The sequence below is a fragment of the Stegostoma tigrinum genome, chromosome 26 (genome assembly GCF_030684315.1).
Source record: "Stegostoma tigrinum isolate sSteTig4 chromosome 26, sSteTig4.hap1, whole genome shotgun sequence".
NCBI classification, from domain to species: domain Eukaryota; kingdom Metazoa; phylum Chordata; class Chondrichthyes; order Orectolobiformes; family Stegostomatidae; genus Stegostoma; species Stegostoma tigrinum.
In genome coordinates, this window is record NC_081379.1 from 5,545,267 (window position 1) to 5,563,436 (window position 18,170).

Below are 18,170 nucleotides of genomic sequence, written 5' to 3' on the forward strand. Positions count from 1 at the left end.
ATGCCATTTACAATCTCATAAACCTCTATCAGGTCACCCATCAATCTCCTGTGTTCCAATGAAAACAAACCCAGTCCATCCAACCTTTTAGCAAGAAAATGCCCCATACCATGCAACATCCTGGTAAACCATTTCTGTGCCCATTCCAAAGAATCCAGAACCGTACATGTGACTCATACAAATGCCTGCAGCTACACAACTCATCCTGGTCTTGCTGGCTTGGACTTTAAATAAATCACCCCTCACGTCCAGACACACACGGCCAGCCCTGAATGTGAACCACTGACCTACCAAGGCCTGCATGGACAAAAAGCCTGCATGGACAGACCCACGTCCTGAAAAGGCCTGACCCGGGACTGGAAGTCTAATTCTTGTTCTTCTCACGAGTGCTGGGGGATCTTTTGTGCCCACTCGATAGAGCCTGGTTTAACATTTTCCTGAAGAGACATCTCTCGCTGAGCTGGTTTATTGTTTTGCAGACATTTCATCACCGTGCTGGGTAACATTCTCAGTGCAGCCTCCAATGAAGCATCGGTGTGTTTTCCCACCTGGTTTTTAAACTCTGGGGTCTGTTGCGATGGATTGCCTCACTTCCGGTTTTCCTTCGTAGTGGAATGTATATGGGATCGAGTTCAGTGTGTTTATTAATAGCCTGCTTCATGGAGTGCCATGCTTCCAGGAATTCTCGCGTTTGTCTCTGCCCAGCCTGCCCCAGGATCTTGGTGCTGTCCCAGTCGAAGTTGTGGTTCTCCTTGTCCATGTGGATTGAGATGAGTGAGTATTGGGTGTCTTTTTGTAGCCTGTTGGTGTTCATGTACTCTTGTTGTTAGTTTCCTTCCTGTTTGTCCGATGTAGAGTTTCTCACAGTCTCTGCAGGGAATCTTGTAGGTGACATTGGTCCTGTCCATGGCAGGGAGTGGGTCTTTAGTTTGGGTGAGCAGTTGTCATGTAGGGTTGATGTGGGCTTGTGTGCCACTCTGATGCCTAGCAGTCGTAGGAATCTTGTGGTGAGTTCCGACGTGTTCCTGATGTAGGGTAGTGTGATGTGTCAGGGGGTGTAGAATCTTTCTGCTGCTGTTAGTGTAGGCATCTTCTGACCCAGTTCTTTGGATACCCATTATCCTTGAACATGTGGATGAGGTATTCTTCTTCCTCTTGGTGTAGTTCCATGTTGCTGCAGTGTGTTGTTGCCCTTTTAAATAGTGTTCACACGCAGCTTCGTTTGTCTGTGCTGGGATGGTTACTATTGAAGTTCAATACTTGGCCTGTGTGTGGCTTTTCGGTGACTTTCATTTGAAGTTCCCCATTTATCTAGTGCTCTACTGTGACGTCCAGGAGTGGGAGCTGTTTGTTCTTCTCCTCCTCTCTGGTGAAATTTACTCCAGTGAGGGTGCTGTTAATAAGTCTGTGTGTCTCTTCCAATTTGGTCTGTTTAATGATGGCAAAGGTGTCGTCTACAGCGCATATCCACAGTTTAGGTTGGATTTGCGGAAGGGCAGTCCTTTCCAGTCTTTGCATCACTGCTTCTGCTATGAGCCCAGAGATAGGTGATCACATGGGTGTCCCACTGATTTGTTTGTGTTTGGCCATTGAAGGTGAAGTGGGCGGTCAGGCATAGGTCCAATAGCTTGAGCATGTCCTTGGAGATGGTTTCACTGGGGTTGTGTTCTTGTTCAAGTAGTGTTGTCATTATTTTTCTTGCTAGTGGTATGTCTATTAATGTGACTAGGGCAGTGACATTAAACAATATCATGGTCTCTTTATGTCTTTGATGGAGTTGAGGAATTCTTGGGCTGAGCGGATGGAGTGGGGTGATTTGTTGATTAGGTGCCCAAGTCTTCTTTGTAGTTCTTTGGCTAATCTGTGTGATAGAGTGCCCGGTGGGGAGACTATGGGTCTGAGGGGGACTTCCAGCTCGTGCACTTTAAGGAGGCTGTAGAATTGGAGAGTGTTGGTTCCTTCGGGTTTCATTTTTAAGAAGTCTGTCTTGTTGATCTCTTCTGTTTGTTCAAGTCTTTGTAGCGTGTCGAGGATTTTGTTGCCTAGTTGCAGTGTCAAGTCAGTCTGCATTGGCCGGTATGTGTTCTCGTTGGCGAGCAGCGCTTGCGCCTTGGAGATGTAGTCCCTTTTATTCATTATCACTGTCATGCGCCCTTTGTCTGCAGGTGGTATAGTGATGTTCTTGTCTTTTTTAAAACTATCCAGGGCTTGTCTTTCCTGTGTGATGAGGGCGTTGAGTTCACTCCTTCTGGTTAGTTCTGGAACTACTGTCTGTCTTATAGTTTGTTGGGTTTCTTCATTGATATTGTGGGTCGAGTGTTGCTTCCAGTGTAGCTAGGAATTCCGTTTTGTCGGCATCCCTGTAGTTGTAGTTCAGTCCACAGGTGAGAACGGCTTTTTCCATGTCTGTTAGTTTCCTGTCGGAGTGGTTTCTTACCCAAGTGTCTGTTCTCAACACCCACAACCCGAGCTACAGATCTACTCCAAAACTTAGGATTTATGGCCTTTTATTTATGGCCATTCATCAGGACATTGGAGTGCAGAGTAAATGGGGTGTGGGAACATCTCTGTTCAAACACACCTCAAATTAGATTTGCTGATGATCAGAAAATGGAGATGGCGAGGACTGGAGATCTCTTTTAGAAGTGGTTAATATATCATATCATCATGCTGGCTGCCAAGCAATGGCTGTGCCCTCCCTACTTAAGACACTCCAACAGGCATCTGCCCTGTAGCATGGAGACCGCATGTTGGAAGGTACAGCTGTGTCTTTGTTCTCTATCACCATCTGCAGTCTTTAACCTCTCCTCTCCTTAAGACTGACAACTGTGATTGAAAGTATTCCTCCTGGAAGCTTCCCATTGTGGGAGATACTGGAACTAGGGGACACTTAAGGGTTCTCCCATTTATAGCTTAGATGAAGAGAATTTTTTTCCCCCTCCCTCAAAAAGTTGAGAAGCTATGGAACCTTCTACCCTGGAGAGATGTGGGGGCAAGATTGTTAATGTTTTTAAGGTAGAGTTAGATAGACTTGTGACTGAAAAGGGAGTTGAAAGTTATTAACGGCAAGTAGGAAAGTGGAGTTGAGGTTACAGTTAGATAAGCCATGATCTTATTGAATGGTGGCGCAGTCTCGAGTGCCCAAATAGCCAACTCTTACTCATTCATATGATTGTACTTTCCACATGAACAGCATCCAACCCCACACTCCCATGCTTTTTCACCCAACTTGTCAGTGCCATGCCTAGCTTCCTTCCCACAATAATCATGAAACAATTTTATACTTTGTTACCTGATGCTACTTAACTTCTTGTTAATTAGTAACTTCTCCCAATGGATTTTTCTCCCATGAGTTTGTTCATAGCAATACCCCGGAGGTTGATCTCCAATTCCCAGAAAAATCTCAGCCCTCCCCACCAAATCCCAGCAACATCCTGGTGATTAATCTTTACTTTCTGGAAACTCCAGGAAAATTGACAACTCTCTTGATCCTGGCATTTGTATCCTACCTAACTCCATTCACCCACAAGTTCCTTATTCCTTCATGCTCTTAGCCAGCAAAAACCCTACATGATGCAGGGTAGTAGATTCTTAGTGTATTTAAAGCTGCATTGAGAATATGTTAAAGTTGAGCATAAGACTTCCATTATTTATAACTACAAGTGACCTTTTTGTCACTTAGGATGCATTTATACCGGTAAATTAACCATTGAATGGACTGTATGAATCTCAATGAATGTTATTCAGGGAATAATGTTCCATCCTTGGAGTGACTGAACAAACCTTCTCAATTTACAGCTAATCTCCCCAACAATGGCAACAAAATCACACAAAGACATAATTCTTAGCAAGAAATGGACAAAACAATGCTCTGCTGAAGCTAATCTAGACTTTCGAGTTAACACAGTGTGGAGCTGGAGGAACACAGCAGGCCAGGCAGCATCAGAGGAGCAGGAAAGCTGACATTTCAGGTTTGGAACCCCTCTCCGAAACATCAGCTTTCCTGCTCCTCTGATGCTGCCTGGCCTGCTGTGTTGTTTCTGACTCCAGCAATGACAGTTCTTACTATCTCTAGACTTCTGCGTGCTACTTTTTATTATCAGCACTGAACATTATCATAGAAGTGGTTGATTATTATTATTAAAGAGGTTATCTAAATGTAATTTGTTGGTAAAAACCTGTTCTTTGAAGATGTTTACCCCCAAGTCACTCTGTTTTTGGATCAATATCTATTCCCATAAAGCATTGCGAAACTTTAGCTGGCCTACAAGTCCTGTATAAAAACAAGTTGTGGTTATTAACAAGTTAGTCTGAGCCTTGTATTACTGGTATTCTCATTAAGACACATGCTGATCATGCAGAACATTTAAAGCAGGATATTGATAACATGACTAATTTAAACCCCATTTGAATTTGAGCATAAATCATGGCAAGGTGGAGGAGTGGAGGTGATGACTCTAGATGCATAATCCAGAACCCCAGCATAATACTCCAGGCATGGGTTTGAATTGCACTAATTGCACAAACGGTGAAATTTGAATTCCACACGATAAAAAAAAGCAGACCACTTGATAGAGACCACATCCACAAGTATCCACCACCTACACTCAGTTGCAGCAGTATGTACATTCTACAAGATACATTACAGATATTCACCAAAGATCCTCAGAAAGCACCTTCTAAACCCATGACCAATTCCATCTCAAAGGTCATGGGCAGCAGATACAAGCAAGTTCCCCTCTGAGCCACTCACCATCCTGACTTGGAAATATATCGTTGTTCCTTCATGGTCGCTGGGTCAAAATCCTGGAATTCCCTTCCCAATAACATTTTGGATTTACGAACAGAGAGTCAAGAAGGCACCAGCAGCTTCTCAAGGACAACTAGGGATGGGCAATAAGTGCTGGCCCAGTTTAGTGCTTGTTGAAGGTGCCACTTTCAGATTAGGTGTTCGGCCACGGTCCTGCCTGCCCTCTCTGGTGGATGCAAAAGATCCAATAGCACTCTTTTGGGAAAGAGCAGAGGAGTTATCTCCAGAGTCTTGGTCAACTTTTCTCTCTCACAAAATTTATCACATTGCTGTTTGCTGGAACTTGGTGTGCACAAATTGACTGCAGTGTTTCTGACACTACAAAATGGCAATATTTCAAAAATACTTCATTAGCTGTAAATGCATTAGGGGATGTCCCAAGGTGATGAAAGACACTAAATAAATGCAAGTCTCTCAAACATCAAGAATGGTGACACGAATAATGTAATCAGAGCGGCTAGCTGTTTTCTGACAGTTTCTCAGCTCAGAAATAGAAAGGTATCAATGACAAATCCTTGAGAGAATAGGAGGTAATAGCGTGACACCAGTGAGTAAAGCATTTGCAGGTGACTCTGATTACAGAGGGAAGGCTGGGACCACCATGCAGCAGAATTGAGTGAAGATGGTGTCATTAGCTAGATTCACGTTTGCAGACAAACTGTGAAGGAAACAGGATTACAGAATCTAAACATGGAGTTCTGGAAAAGATGGGTATATATTTGAGAGACGACAGCATTTTCCAGGACATGGGAGAAGAATGAAGACTGGAGATAGGACAGTAGTTTGTCAGGACAGAAGAATCAGTGATTTTTTTTGGAAGAGGAGTTGACAGCAGATTAGAAGGAAGGTGGAGATACAGTATCCGAGGAAAGAGAATTCCAATGCGATTAAAAACCAGGTAATCTAGCTGAAGTACTAATTGATGGATCAAGTTTGGTCAGGACAAAGTGATTAGGAATAACACAAGCAGTTAGTGAAATGTTTCTCCGACATTTTCTTAACAGTTCTTAGGCTGAAATAAACCATACATATTCACCGATAATTATGCTTAATATGGTTTTTTGTCATACTGCACTTCACAAGATACTACGTTTTACCAAAGGCTCTAATTTACCAACAGTCAGCCTCAGCAATAACGTAACACCATTAAATAAATGTTAAAGCAGGAACTAAATCATAAATAAAACCCGTCGTATCTAATTATAACGCATTCCCAGTAACTGTGATATTTCTGTTCCTCAGAGTTACCATTTCTATATTTGCTATTTAAGTCATGAAAGTTTCACTGGGACGAGGTAAACATTGACTATAAATCTCTGGATACAGCAATGTTGATATTCAGCAAAATTTCACAAGTTTTTAAAAAAAAATCATGAGTTGACAAACATCCCATCGTACGAAGAATTGTTCAAAACCCAATTTAAATTCTCTCTTCCTATTAAAACAAACATAGGAAATCAGATTAACTTGTGCAGTTTTGCTGCATTGGGAACTGATTGTAGAAAACAGCACACCATACAGTCCCTGTTGAGGGACATGAGCACACATTCTTCAACCAGGTTCAATTTATTGTTCAGCTTGGCTGATGGTGCAAAGGGCACCACCTGTGAAGATTCTTTATGTACGCTTGGACTCTACCACCACATGCCACACTCAAAGCGGCTGTACTGGTGAGGAGATTGTCACACATCTCCTTTGCAGCATGGCTACGTAAAGGAAGTCTGGATAGAGCTGCAGTAGTTTTTGTTGAGGTCCTGCAGCTCTGTGACGCAGGACTCTGCACTCTATGGTCTGTCCCACGGGGCGCACTCAGACAAACATTCACTGCACTAGGAAGACTATCAACTCGGTGAAAAAACTCTTCGGCATGCCTGAGACTTGTTGGTCTCCAAGGTCCTAGCTCAGATCAGCATTGACTAGGAGTCAAAATAAAATGTTTCCTGGATTGTATAGCCTGTGGGACTAAATAAATACATGATTTTCTTCCTGCAGTAGGGAAATTGACTTAATCACAACATCCTTCTTGACAACATGCATGTATACAGCACTTTTAATTTAATAAGGCATTTAGCACACTTGCCTTCGTAGCTCAGACCAGAGAGTCCAGGGTGTTCTCATGTAAAGGCATATTCTGACAATGCGAATTAGCATTAATGCAATTGATGAGGAGGGAAATGGGATTTGTATAACGCAAACTTGTGTTGGCTATAATGTAGTTCCATTCAGCATGGATTGTATGTCATAAACCTCAAATGTAATATCACATAGAAAACAACCATCTGATTAGGAAAACATGAAGTCTTAATTTGAAAAGTTTATGCTGAACACATTAAATGAATCCGCATTATTTAAAAATGCTGCTCATTTAAATAGAAGAATGGACTCCAATACTAAACTGATGGTGTAAGTAAAAAAAAGTATAGTTTGAAATAATGAGTGCTGTTAAAACATGCATCTTTGTGTGTAGTATTTTCGCCTAGATTTTGTTACATATTCAATACGTAAGCATTTTTGAACTTGCTCACGCAAATCATTTGTACCAAAAGTTGTCCGTGCCACAACCTGCTCTTTTCCAGCACGATTTTGAATACACTGTTACTCAGGTTTACAATGCATTTTAATCTTACAATTAACTTCAATGCCTATGGGCCACAGATGAAAGAAAGGTCAGATTCCTCTGCTTCACTTATCTCAGAACCTATCCAGAAGTCTGTGCCAATGAAATGTCAGGTCAGATCAGCATTTAAGTGGAGGGAATTTTATTAAAAATTGCTGATGTGTCAATTTTGGGGGAGTTTCGTGGAGAGTTGCTGGCTGTGAGCTCTATCTCACATAATTTTGAACTGTTCACCTCATTTGGATCATGCTTACACTATCATGCAGTACTGACCGTTGCTAGGATTTCCAGTGGCAGAACTCTATTTAAAGCCCAGCTGTCACTTTGTTGCAAATATACAGTCAGATTCGTAACTGTATTACCTCTTTGCAGTATCACCTGTTTAATAAACTGTCATTATTACTGGGTGTATAAGAATAAAGCAGAGGTGAGGAAGAATTTTAGAAAATATGATTGTTATCTGTCCATTGCGCCCCAATTCCATTTTCCCCCTAGGCCCCATTATTTCTATAATGCTGGAACACAACTATCATGTAATAGCAGAGGCTCCTGTATAGGAGTTGGGACATCACGTTGAGGTTGTACAGGATGTTGGTGAGGCTACTTTTAGAATACTGCAGACAAGTTCCTGTCACCTTGCTCCAGGAAGGATATTAATTGATTGGAGAGGCTTTAGAAAACATTTACCAGGTTGTCGCTGGTAGTGATTTATAAGGTGATGCTGGACTGGCTGGCACCTTTTTCACTGGATCATAGGGGTTTGAGGGGTGATCTTACAGAGATTTATAAAATCATGAGCGGCATAGATAAGATGAATAGCAAAAAAAATTTCCCCTAAGGTGGGGAAGTTCAAAACTAGGGGGCATATTTTTAAGGTGATAAGAGAAAGATTTAAAGGGGACCGGAGGGGCAGCTTTTTCCACACAGAGCATGGTTTATGTGTGGCATGACCTGCCAGAGGAAGTGGTAGATGCAGGTACAAGTACAATATTTAAAAGACATTTGGAACAGGAATGAAAATAGGAAAGGCTCAGCAGGATATGGGCTAAAAGGAAGTGGGACCCAAAGGGTCTGTTCCTGTGGTGTGTGACACGATGACTCTGTAACTCTGACTCCAGGACTGTGCGCTAAGGGATGCACTAAAGCTTGGGATGGCTGCCACTAAGACAGTGGGGGAAAGACCACCATTTAAGGTCTTTCTGCCAAACTACAAAGGTCTGTTCAGTTATCAAACGCTCTTTGTCTCAGAAGTATGTAAATAGTGTCCTGCATGAGTATGAAATGCCTTTGGTTTTGCACCTGCAGGGAGTGTCAAATTCCAATGTTTGTTTTTCTTGGTACGCAAAGTCTACACAGAACTGCTTTAGAGCCTGTGAATGCAGATAAAGATTTTTTGAATACAATATATTTTGCAAAAATAACTTGTTCTCATCTTTTGTGTAATTAACTTCTGTTGTGTACAAAAAACTTTGCAGCCTTCTGTAACTACATTTCAGTGAATGACCACAATATATGAATAAAAGCAAAAGATTTATCATATCAGATTGGACTTGTCCAGTAGTATCATCAACTGGGATTATAGCATCTGTCTAAAGAATTCCTGACTTCAGCTCAAAATCTGTGTTGTACTAGTCTGACTTCATGCCTCCTCCTAATCTTCCAATTTAATTTGTAGTCATAAATTTCTACATTTATCTTTCATTTAGTTGTTTGTTATCTTGCACCTCATTTATTTTGAAATAACTTTCTGGATTTATGTTTCATAAGAGAAACCTCTCTTCGAAGCGTTAAATCCCAAATTACTTTGGTCATTCCTTATAAATCCCAACTCTAACACTAGGGAGCAGTCTCGTGGCTCTCTCTGATGTGGCTTCTGAAATTGTTTAGGATTATAGCAATGGAAATCCCAAGAATTCCTAAAGTATCCGATATTATAACTTCAAGGATTAAACAGAAACATTTGTCACTGGACTCTTCTGACCACAGATTTCCTAAAATGGCAGAATAGGCACATGGTCAGACAGTGCTTAAACAGACCCCAGTTGTAAAGCCAATCCAACAGATTACAGTATTTTACAGAACTATTAACAGATGCTGGGCAAAGAAAAACAAAGTAAAACATTGACTAACCTTATTGTTAAAACCTGGTCTGTGTCCTGTACACCACCCGTAGTACAAGAAAAAACAGCAAACTGATACAGGTGTCAGATATATTTCTTCCTTCCAAGTGGAGCAATTAATCAAGCTCCACTTCAGAAATGTCCCGACTGACCTTCCTCCAACCACAACAATAGAGTTCAAAACTTTTATCTGGGACGAAAAACAAAATCACAACTGTAGTTAGAGATAATGGGAACTGCAGATGCTGGAGAATTCCAAGACAATAAAATGTGAGGCTGGATGAACACAGCAGGCCAAGCAGCATCTCAGGAGCACAAAAGCTGACGTTTCGGTCCTAGACCCTTCATCAGAGAGGGGGATGGGGAGAGGGAACTGGAATAAATAGGGAGAGGGGGGGAGGCGGACCGAAGATGGAGAGTAAAGAAGATAGGTGGAGAGAGTATAGGTGGGGAGGTAGGGAGGGGATAGGTCAGTCCAGGGAAGACGGACAGGTCAAGGAGGTGGGATGAGGTTAGTAGGTTGATGGGGGTGCGGCTTGGGGTGAGAGGAAGGAATGGGTGAGAGGAAGAACCGGTTAGGGAGGCAGAGACAGGTTGGACTGGTTTTGGGATGCGGTGGGTAGGGGGGGAAGAGCTGGGCTGGTTGTGTGGTGCAGTGGGGGGAGGGGACGAACTGGGCTGGTTTAGGGATGCAGTAGGGGAAGGGGAGGTTTTGAAACTGGTGAAGTCCACATTGATACCATTAGGCTGCAGGGTTCCCAGGTGGAATATGAGTTGCTGTTCCTGCAACCTTCGGGTGGCATCATTGTGGCAGTGCAGGAGGCCCATGATGGACATGTCATCTAGAGAATGGGAGGGGGAGTGGAAATGGTTTGCGACTGGGAGGTGCAGTTGTTTGTTGCGAACTGAGCGGAGGTGTTCTGCAAAGCAGTCTCCAAGCCTCTGCTTGGTTTCCCCAATGTAGAGGAAGCCGCACCGGGTACAGTGGATGCAGTAAACCACATTGGCAGATGTGCAGGTGATTCTCTGCTTAATGTGGAATGTCATCTTGGGGCCTGGGATAGGGGTGAGGGAGGTGGTGTGGGGGCAAGTGTAGCATTTCCTGCGGTTGCAGGGGAAGGTGCCGGGTGTGGCGGGGCTGGAGGGCAATGTGGAGCGAACAAGGGAGTCATGGAGAGAGTGGCCTCTCCGGAAAGCAGACAGGGGTGCGGATGGAAAAATGTCTTGGGTGGTGGGGTCGGATTGTAAATGGCGAAAGTGTCGGAGGATGATGCGTTGTATCCGGAGGTTGGTAGGGTGGTGTGTGAGAACGAGGGGGATCCTCTTAGGGCGGTTGTGGCGGGGGCGGGGTGTGAGGGATGTGTTGCGGGAAATACGGGAGACGCGGTCAAGGGCGTTCTCGATCACTGTGGGGGGAAAGTTGCGGTCCTTGAAGAACTTGGACATCTGGGATGTGCGGGAGTGGAATGTCTTATCGTGGGAGCAGATGCGGCGGAGGCGGAGGAATTGGGAATAGGGGATGGAATTTTTGCAGGAGGGTGGGTGGGAGGAGGTGTATTCTAGGTAGCTGTGGGAGTCGGTGGGCTTGAAATGGACATCAGTTACAAGCTGGTTGCCTGAGATGGAGACTGAGAGGTCCAGGAAGGTGAGGGATGTGCTGGAGATGGCCCAGGTGAATTGAAGGTTGGGGTGGAAGGTATTGGTGAAGTGGATGAACTGTTCGAGCTCCTCTGGGGAGCAAGAGGTGGCACTGATACAGTCATCAATGTACCGGAGGAAGAGGTGGGGTTTGGGGCCTGTGTAGGTGCGGAAGAGGGACTGTTCCACGTAACCTACAAAGAGGCAGGCATAGCTGGGGCCCATGCAGGTGCCCATGGCCACCCCCTTAGTCTGTAGGAAGTGGGAGGAGTCAAAAGAGAAGTTGTTGAGGGTCAGGACGAGTTCAGCTAGGCAGATGAGAGTGTCGGTCCTACCGCCCCCTCGATCATGACCCCACACCCGAGCACCAAACCATCATCGACCTCATCACCTCAGGGGACCTCCCACCCACAGCCTCCAACCTCATTGTTCCCCAACCCCGCATGGCCCGTTTCTATCTCCTTCCCAAAATCCACAAACCTGCCTGCCCTGATCGACCCATCGTCTCGGCCTGCTCCTGCCCCACCGAACTCATCTCCACCTATCTGGACTCCATTTTCTCCCCTTCGGTCCAGGAACTCCCCACCTACGTCCGTGACACCACCCACGCCCTCCACATCCTCCAGGACTTCCAATTCCCTGGCCCCCAACACCTCATATTCACCATGGACGTCCAGTCCCTATACACCTGCATTCCGCATGCAGATGGCCTCAAGGCCCTCCGCTTCTTCCTGTCCCGCAGGCCCGACCAGGCCCCCTCCACCGACACTCTCATCCGCCTAGCTGAACTCGTCCTCACCCTCAACAACTTCTCTTTTGACTCCTCCCACTTCCTACAGACTAAGGGGGTGGCCATGGGCACCCGCATGGGCCCCAGCTATGCCTGCCTCTCTGTAGGTTACGTGGAACAGTCCCTCTTCCGCACCTACACAGGCCCCAAACCCCACCTCTTCCTCTGGTACATTGATGACTGTATCGGCGCCGCCTCTTGCTCCCCAGAGGAGCTCGAACAGTTCATCCACTTCACCAATACCTTCCACCCCAACCTTCAATTCACCTGGGCCATCTCCAGCACATCCCTCACCTTCCTGGACCTCTCAGTCTCCATCTCAGGCAACCAGCTTGTAACTGATGTCCATTTCAAGCCCACCGACTCCCACAGCTACCTAGAATACACCTCCTCCCACCCACCCTCCTGCAAAAATTCCATCCCCTATTCCCAATTCCTCCGCCTCCGCCGCATCTGCTCCCACGATAAGACATTCCACTCCCGCACATCCCAGATGTCCAAGTTCTTCAAGGACCGCAACTTTCCCCCCACAGTGATCGAGAACGCCCTTGACCGCGTCTCCCGTATTTCCCGCAACACATCCCTCACAACCGCCCTAAGAGGATCCCCCTCGTTCTCACACACCACCCTACCAACCTCCGGATACAACGCATCATCCTCCGACACTTTCGCCATTTACAATCCGACACCACCACCCAAGACATTTTTCCATCCCCACCCCTGTCTGCTTTCCGGAGAGGCCTCTCTCTCCGTGACTCCCTTGTTCGCTCCACACTGCCCTCCAACCCCACCACACCCGGCACCTTCCCCTGCAACCGCAGGAAATGCTACACTTGCCCCCACACCTCCTCCCTCACCCCTATCCCAGGCCCCAAGATGACATTCCACATTAAGCAGAGGTTCACCTGCACATCTGCCAATGTGGTATACTGCATCCACTGTACCCGGTGCGGCTTCCTCTACATTGGGGAAACCAAGCAGAGGCTTGGAGACTGCTTTGCAGAACACCTCCGCTCAGTTCGCAACAAACAACTGCACCTCCCAGTCGCAAACCATTTCCACTCCCCCTCCCATTCTCTAGATGACATGTCCATCATGGGCCTCCTGCACTGCCACAATGATGCCACCCGAAGGTTGCAGGAACAGCAACTCATATTCCGCCTGGGAACCCTGCAGCCTAATGGTATCAATGTGGACTTCACCAGTTTCAAAATCTCCCCTTCCCCTACTGCATCCCTAAACCAGCCCAGTTCCTCCCCTCCCCCCACTGCACAACACAACCAGCCCAGCTCTTCCCTCCCACCCACTGCATCCCAAAACCAGTCCAACCTGTCTCTGCCTCCCTAACCGGTTCTTCCTCTCACCCATCCCTTCCTCCCACCCCAAGCCGCACCCCCATCTACCTACTAACCTCATCCCACCTCCTTGACCTGTCCGTCTTCCCTGGACTGACCTATCCCCTCCCTACCTCCCCACCTATACTCTCTCCACCTATCTTCTTTACTCTCCATCTTCGGTCCGCCTCCCCCCCTCTCCCTATTTATTCCAGTTCCCTCTCCCCATCCCCTCTCTGATGAAGGGTCTAGGCCTGAAACGTCAGCTTTTGTGCTCCTGGGATGCTGCTTGGCCTGCTGTGTTCATCCAGCCTCACATTTTATTGTCTCACAACTGTAGTTAACCAATTTATAGCTGGGGTCTTACTAACAACTGAAATGCCAAGGTGACATTCAGCCAGTTTTAAGAGGAAGACAGGAGGAGACTATTCGGATTTAAGATCTATGCAGTAACCATCAGTAAAAGGCTCAGGTTGGATCAACTCAAATGGCTCTAACTCAACATAAAAGCCCATTCTGTGCCACAAATGGTTATCAAGCCACGTACCTGGATTTCTTCATGTTCCGATTCTACATTTCAAGAATGTCAAAACTATTTCAACTCAAACTCTGTTTGAAAGCCAAATGACTAAACACTCTTCATAAAAATATTTTATCAAAGCCTTCACTATTTGAATTATGACAAAGCCTTCACATCACAGTGAGAGCCAGCACTTGGCACCTCTCCCAAAATGCTGTCTTACCTTATCTCCTCCCAATTTCAATCTGATCTTTGGTCCCCTCTACTAACACTTATTTCATGCTCTCGTGAACGACCTTGGAACATATCACTGGTTAAAAACATTATTCAAGTTTAATTTGTTTCTCTTATATAGTTAGAAATGTCCCAAGTGCAAAATTGGGCTCAAGCTATTATGCTTTCCATAGTCAACCTCTGTGCTGGTGCTAGCTTCAACAGGAGCTATGGAATCCAATTCCATTTTTTCGCTGTTCACTGTGTATACTGGATGGCAAAATACCACTGGTTCCACATCAGTTTGTCTCATCTCTACACCCTTTGTTTCTGAAGATCCTCAGTGAAACAGATTAAACAGACACCTCTCAGCAATCCAAGACATCTTTAACAAACATTCCACAATGTGATAAGCCATCAGGCATAACCGAAGCAGCCCTAAACCATTGTTTTTTGTTTTAAATTGCTTTCCTCTTGCTGTGATGTTGGAGTTTTTCTAATAATGTAACTAACATCTTCTTGAAGAGTTGAAAGGAGTCAGCCACTCACTATTATCTCCACAAATGATGTTTCACAACTTAATTACCCTCTGTAAAAGAAAGTCATCTTCACACTGTTCCACCCAACTAACTTTTGACAAAAATAACTGATGTAAATTGCAGCTTCTGGGAATATTTGTGTGTATGTATCCTTTTGGTGCCAATTAGTCAACTGCAGTGAACCTTCCCTCATTAGCCTTTACTATTCCACTAGAGTAAAAGTCCCACTTTTATCATAATTATGATCTTTGACTCTAGATATTGCTGCGGTTAATTTTTTTTCATATAATGCCCCTTCCAATTCTGGGGTATGCAGAAATGTAAGTAAAGGCCTTAATGGGACCTAATCAATGTACCTATTGCAAGTGTAGTACTTGCTTTTATGTTTAATATTCCATATGAAATCACCCACCAAAAGGGGGAGAAAAAAAAAAAAACGATAAATGGTAGAACATATAACTTGCATTAATTTGATAACAAGGTGTGGAGCTGGATGAACACAGCAGGCCAAGCAGCATCAGAGGAGCAGGAAGGCTGACTTTTCGGGCCTAGACTTTTCATCAGAAAAATGTTGCATTTCTATAACATCTTTCGTGATCTCAGGCATCCGTAAGAGCTTCACAGCCACTAAAATACTTCTGAAATTTAGTCACATTGTGGGTCAACCCACAGCAGGTGGACTGTAACAATTCAAGGCAGCTCATCTCCACCTTCAAGGGCAACTAGGGGCAGGCAATAAATGCCAGCAACACCCACACAGTGTACAACTTTGAAAGTGATACATTTGAGGTTTCTTGCAGATGAGATAGTTACCTCTGATATCTAAAAGGAAACAGGCCATCAAAACAATGACACTAATGATGCCGGAGTGCAGGTCAACAGAAGGCCTGTGTGACACTAATGATACCGGAGTGCAGGTCAACAGAAGGCCTGTGTGAGGTTCACTAGGGTACTCAAATTTGGCTCTTGCTCTGGTTCATCCCATTGGATTGCAGCAGTCAACTGGCTTTATTGAAGGAAACTGAGTCGCACATTTTAGTGATTTGTAACTGTAACTAACTTCTGCCTCCTCTGGGTTTTCCCCAGCCATATTGATGTGGGCTCATGTTTATAATACACTGACAAATATTGGGAGTAGTCTGATGCTGCACTCTAAGGTTGACCAATCTGAGCTGTTGTCTCTTTGATTTCCATTTTGTACCAACAAACATCATACACATTTCACACAGTCTCAGTTAGTGCCTACATACTCGTAACCAAATACCCAAGCGGCTGTGTCAGTAGTAAAGGTCATTTGACCTCAGATCTTACCTTCATTAGGGCAGCTCCATGCTTTCAATTAGTGATTGTTGTGGATGCAGGATCTAGGATAAATACACATTAAGAATGCAGGACTAAATTTCCACACCAGGATTACCTAATAGAAAAGTGAGTTTAATCTGTTATGCATGCAAGAAAGGAAGATCCTAGGTTCAAAGATAGCAAGAATTGCAGATGCTGGGTTCATCCTAGGTTCAATCCCTGATATGCCCAGAGTTTGTTGTTTTCAGTGATGGGGATGGTATAGTTGACAGACAGGATTAGAGGAGGGGAAATTGACCTGAGCCCCCAATTCCCATTTCCATCCAAGTAAAACTACTGCGAAGGATGCCAGATGAGGAGAAACTGGACTTAATACTAACTTCATACACTGCTGACCTTTAGCATCATGTTGTACACACAGCAAAGTCACCAAGGTGGAGACAACATCAAATGAACTGACATACCTGAGCAAGAAAATAACTACTTATGGGGAGAAGTACAGGAAAAATGGTAGAAAAATCAACAACTAAAACAATGCCTCACATTGAATACTTTACTAAAATAACCCAGTGAAGGAATATTATGGCTGCGGTAGAATCCTTTTATAATCACAAATAGAGATCATGTGGAAACTAATGGAAACATCTGGTCAACTTTCAGCTGTAATCAGTTCTGTGCACCAAGGCAAAGGTGAAAAATCAAAACACTGAAGAACAGCAAGAAATTATCAGGAGAAAGGACCTCTGGTGTCATAGGGCTTAGATACAAGGAAAGGACAGAAATACCTGGATACATCAACTTTGAAAGAAAATGATTGAGTGGAGATCTTATAAAATTTAATTTTAATTGAAAAGGTTATCCAGAGCATCAAGTTTAAATGATGATGGTAGGCTAAGTGAACATACATACAAACTTGTAATTGCAAGATCAGGAATGACGGATATCTTGAACTATTTCTACATGCAAGCAGTGCACAAGTTACTCAGAATATTAATAATGTCATTTATATCTTGAATGTTCCTTTTAGATAAGGCAGCTTGGACTAAAACTCGAACAGCATTTCTTAAGAAATGTAAAGAAATGCCAGGATTTACAAACTGCCTTTTGTGACCAAGATACTGTAAAGCACCTTACTGCCGATGAAGTAATTTTGAATTGTAGTCTTTATTGTAATCTAAGGAAACAAGGCAACCAATTAATGCATAGTGGACTGCCACAACCAGCAACGTAATAGACCAGATGGTGAAGGTTCAAATATTGTTCCTGAGAAAACATCCCGTTCACAAAACACTACTGAGAGATCATTTACAACCACTAAGAGAAAGCATGGTATTGTGATGGGTGTGTTTCTTTAATGGATAAGCCACTTGGGCTGAACAACTTTCCCTACCTGTATGTTTTGTAATATTTACTCACACTTTATTAGTGATGCCATCTTTAGGCACTAGTGCACATTAACCACAAAGGATATGACTGTTCATTAAAAAATCATTTGAAATATTTTACGGTTTCTGTTAAATTTATTTAAAAGCAAGTTCTGAAAATATAAAGTTTTATAGACTTGTCTTTTGTAATAGCATCTACAATAAAACAAGACTTTATATGACTGCTAAACACAATAATAACATTGTTACGAGGGCTATAAGATTGATGAAATCCACCAGTCATGTCTACTAACATCTTAAATGCAACAACCATATGGCATTACAAGGTGATGCTTGGAAGTGTGTTAATATTATCCACTTATTATGAACATGTGGTTATTTAGACAATATCATTTGGCCATTTGGTTCATCACAACATGTGATTCAGTTCTCAAAGGCTGTCCATTTGAAAGATGGAATCACTGAATTGTGAATAGGAGTACTGTGTAATTTCCACCCTGTCCCCAACCCAACATCATCCCCTGTTTTCACTGTTCAGAAATGACAAGGCCACTCCTAGGGCTCCTGGTACCAATCTGGCTGAAATCAGGTGACTCAGCATAGAAAAGGGATCAAGCTTGGGGCTTTACTGGTTTGCAAAACTCAGTTTCCTAATTGATAGTAATTACCATTGAGACATAAGGTATGCTAATCGTTTAATTTTTGTGTTCTTATTTCTGGACCTGGTAGAAATCCAATTAAGTTATGTATGTGGATAATAATACAACTTAAGCAAACATCAGCCTTTACCCAAAATGTACATTTCCAATTGTTTAGCTTTACATAACACTAACTACAGGTAGCAAAAAGTTTAACAAATCATTGCTTCCCCACACAGGTCTGACAAATTTACAATAGACTGC